The 4,748-nt window shown below is 38.1% G+C and overlaps 1 non-coding gene across 1 annotated transcript; it reads right to left on the bottom strand.

The window, feature by feature from the left end:
* Positions 1-228: 228 nt before the first annotated feature.
* Positions 229-335, bottom strand: LOC128289701 (small nucleolar RNA R71). The gene has a single exon (XR_008279346.1). It is a non-coding gene; the product is annotated as a small nucleolar RNA R71 (small nucleolar RNA).
* Positions 336-4,748: the final 4,413 nt, after the last annotated feature.

The raw sequence follows: 4,748 nt of genomic DNA, 5'->3' as shown, positions 1-4,748 counted from the left end.
ATGCCTACTAAAGATCCTCATCTTCATTTAAGACTGTTTATGGAGGTGAGCGACTCTTTCAAGCTAGCCGGAGTACCCGAAGATGCATTACGATTAAAACTGTTCCCGTACTCGCTGAGGGATAGAGTTCGAGCCTAGTTAAACTCACTGCCACCGAACTCGATTTCTACATGGCAAGAGTTAGTAGAGAGATTTCTTGTGAAGTATTTCCCGCCTAGCAAGATTGCTAAGCTGAGAAATGAGATTACTGCTTTCCAACAAATGGATGATGAGTCCTTGTATGAGGCATGGGAAAGATTCAAAGAGTTATTATGAAAGTGCCCTCATCACAGAATTCCGCATTGTATCCAACTTGAGACATTTTACAATGGTCTCAATGCTCACACAAGGATGGTAGTAGATGCTTCTGCTAACGGTGCTATCTTATCTAAGTCTTACAATGAGGCTTATGAAATCATCGAGAGGATCGCCAGTAACAATTATCAGTGGCCAACCAATTGAGCAACATCAGGAAGATGAGTTGCTAGAATCCATGAAGTGGATGCTCTCACTTCACTTGTATCCTAGGTATCTTCGATATCTTCAATGTTAAAGAATCTTACCACTAATGGGTCTAACAGTTTTGCAGCTCAACCACCTAACCAATATGAGAATATAGCCTGTGTCTATTGTGGGGAAGGACATGTGTTTGAAGAATGTCCGTCAAACCCAGAATCCATGTACTACATAGGTAATCAGAACCAGAACCGAGGAAGGCAAGGGCTGCAATCCAACTTTTACAACCCATCGTGGCGAAATCACCCCAATCTTTCCTAGAGTAACCAAGGGGCTGGAGGCTGTAACAACTACGCCCAACCTAGACCAACCCAGCCGCCTAGTTTTTTACAGCAAGTTCAGAAACCAGTTCAGGCTAAATCATCCAATAGCTTAGAGAATTTATTGAAGGCATACATGGCGAAGAATGACGCCACTCTAAGGAATTTGGAGAATCAAGTGGGCCAGCTTGCTACTGAACTTAGGAACTGTCCACAAGGTGCTCTACCTAGTGATACAGAAAATCTGAGAAATCCAGGGAAGGAGCATTGTAAAGCACTAACATCGAGGAGCGGAAAAACGGTAGAGCCCAACATCATTGAAGTTGAAAAGGAGCATGCTAAAGCTCAAGATTCAGAAGAAGTTCAACCGAGTGTTAAAGTTCCTGTTCCACTAGAACCAGAACCTGTAATACCTAAAAAGGTAACCTCAGAACCAGCCAATTCTGATCAGCCAACCATTCCGTTAGTAGCAGAATTGCCGCCAAAGACAAATCAACCAGTACCAACTCCAGTATATAAACCTCCACCACCTTACCCTCAAAGACTCCAAAAGCAAAAATAGGAGGTCCAATTCAAGAAGTTCCTTGACGTACTCAAGCAACTTCATATCAACATCCCGTTGGTTGAAGCACTTGAACAAATGCCAAATTATGTAAAATTCATGAAAGATATCCTGTCCAGGAAGAGAAGACTTGGAGAATTTGAGACGGTAGCTTTGACGAAGGAATGCAGTGCATATCTTCAAGACAAATTACCCCCTAAGCTGAAGGATCCTGGGTGTTTTACCATTCCATGAAACATTGGAGCAACTTATTGTGGTAAGGCACTATGTGACTACGGCACAAGTATCAACTTGATGCCTATGTCGATATTTAACAAGTTGGGGATAGGTGAAGTTCGACCTACTACGGTTACACTTCAGCTAGCAGATCGATCCTTAGCACATCCAGAAGGAAAAATTGAGGACGTATTGGTACGTGTAGATAAGTTTATCTTTCCTACTAATTTTGTAATTTTAGATTTTGAAGCAGACAAAGAAGTACCAATTATCCTGGGGAGACCGTTCTTAGCAACTGGAAGGACACTTATTGATGTGCAGAAGGGCGAACTTACTATGCACGTTCAGGATGATCAGGTAACATTTAACGTTTTCAAGTCAATGCGATTTCCTGACACAATAGATGATTGTTCTGCAGTATCCAACTTAGAGGATTTAATAGTAGAGAAGGAACTCAACTCTGTTGAGGATCCTCTGGAAAGAATTTTGACATCAGACCCTCCAAGTGACGAAGAGGAGGATGGAAACTTAGCTTTGCTAGAAGCTAATCAAAATGGATTTAATCCACAATCCCGTTTTGAATCTTTGGATTTAGAGGAAAGATGCAACACCCCGTACCTGAGACCGTTTCCGGAGTCAAACACGAGGTGTTAACGGACTTAATTCATTAATTAAACAGCTCATACAATTCATTTTAAAATTTCCAGACAAGCTGGCTAACTGCATCACAGTCGCTTTCAAAATCATATCTCGAGTTACGAAACTTGAAATCCAATTCCGTAAATTTTTCCTGAAACTAGACTCATATATATATCTACTAATTTTTTTCTAGAATTTTTGGTTGGGCCAATTAGTACAGTTTATTAGTTAAAGTCTCCCCTATTTCAGGGTTCAACTACTCTGACCTCTGTGTATTACGAATCAGATATCTACCTATACAGACCTTCAATGCCTATGCCGTTTGTCTCAAATAAAACTAGACTCAATAAGGAATCTGTACATATAAAGCATGACTTCTAATTATCTTTGTAAAATTTATGGTGAATTTCCAAAGTCATAACAGGGGATCCAGAAATCGCTCTGGCCCTGTTTCACAAAAATTTAAACATCTCATAAAATATAGCTCATATACCTGTTTCTCTAATTCCATATGAAAATAGACTCATCAAGCTTCGATTCCATAACTTATTCATTATTTAATTCCATTTCTACTATTTTTAGTGATTTTTCAAACTCACGTCACTGCTGCTGTCTGAATCTATTTTATGGTAAATTTTACCTATTTCATGGTTTCCATGGATTAGCTAGCAATTTGACATACATAATACCAAATATGATCATGATTAGCCATTCCAATGGCTAATCATTACCAAGCATTTCTATTTCCATACCACTCAATAACCATATCATAAGACCATACATATAAAATGATTATAATGCTATACATGCCATACTCAAAATATACAAGCCATTATGCCAAGATGGTATACGGATAGTGTGAGCGTGCCTCCAACCGCTTCCGATTTCGAGCTGGCTTGTCAACACTACAAGGAATGAAAAGGAGGAGTAAGCATAAATGCTTAGTAAGCTCACATGCAAATAGCAAGTAACATAACCATATAAGCAAACATAAAACATCATTTGCATAATCATCACCAAGACATTCATATCACCTTTTCATTTATCATCTTACCATATTGTTGTTATATCGAGTTTTCAACCCGAGGGTTAAGTACATACCTGTTCAAAGTATCCATTTCACAACACTTACCAATACGTCCCTTTCATCTTGAGTATTCCTCCATTTGAGTAGAACTTTACCCGTTGAACACATCGAATATAATTCGGATACATGGAAAGTTTGCACATAAGTGCCACATATGTAGCCAAGCTACCATGTAACCCGCCCATAAGTGAACTCGGACTCAACTCAACGAGCTCGGTGTTCGCATCCATAAGTGAACTCGGACTCAACTCAACGAGTTCGGATGCCTAGTTACATCTCACGAACTCGGACTCAACTCAACGAGTTCGGACGTCGCATCCATAAGTGAACTCGGACTCAACTCAACGAGTTCGGATGCTCAACCATCCTAGTGACATGTCACTTGTATCCTAATCTATTCCTAAGGTTCAAACGGGCTTTTTCCTCGATCTCACATCTTTGCCGTCTTCCACGGAATATCGAAATCGATACTTGGTGATAGTTCATACTCATCAAGTAATTCACATAATTACATATTATCAAACAATTATCACAAGTATAATATTTCATAATAATTATCATATCATTTAAAAACATTAAAACATTTAAAATAATAACTATGTTACCAACATTTACATATGAACTTACCTCGATGCGAAAATGGCTATTTTACCATTTCGTCCACAACTTGGTATTTTCCCCATTTTAGCCCGAATTTCAGTTTTCCTTGCTCTATCATTTAAAATATAGTCTAATTAGGACTCACATTATTCAAATTGACCCAAAATCATATTTTGGAAAAATTACAATTTTGCCCCTAAACTTTTGCATATTTACACTTTTGCCCCAAAGCTCGTAAATTAAAATTCAGCCTATTTTCTTATGTTTTATGACATGCTGATCATTTTTCCTTCTATGGAAACATCAAATTCTCACTCTAACATGTACTTATGACTATTAGGTATTTTTACCGATTAAGCCCTTTTGCTCGCTTTTCACTTAAAACCGAGTAGCACAAGTTGTCTAACATAATTTAAAACCTCACATTCTATCATAAAACACCAAAATACACAAATTTCACCTATGGGTATTTTTCCAAATATAAACCCTAGGTTAAATTATTGCTAGCATAAGCTAAATCGAGCTAGGGACTCCAAAAACGTAAAAATCATTAAAAACGAGGCTAGAACGGACTTACAATCGAGCTTGGAAGCTTGAAAACCCTAGCCATGGTTTCTCCTTGCTATATTCGGCCATGGGGTTGAAGATGAGCAAAATTGGCTTTAATTTTGTATTTTAATTCATTTTACCCCTAAATGACCAAAATGCCCTTACTACTAAACTTTCCAAAAATTCCTTCCATGTCCTAATTTTTGTCCATAGACTTAGAAATTGGTAAAATTACTCTTTAAGGACCTCTAATTAATAATCTAATTCAATTTTATGCAAA

Source organism: Gossypium arboreum, chromosome 2 (assembly GCF_025698485.1).
Source record: "Gossypium arboreum isolate Shixiya-1 chromosome 2, ASM2569848v2, whole genome shotgun sequence".
NCBI lineage: Eukaryota > Viridiplantae > Streptophyta > Magnoliopsida > Malvales > Malvaceae > Gossypium > Gossypium arboreum.
The sequence above is the reverse complement of the archived record's forward strand: the minus strand, read 5'-3'. Positions and strand labels throughout refer to the sequence as shown.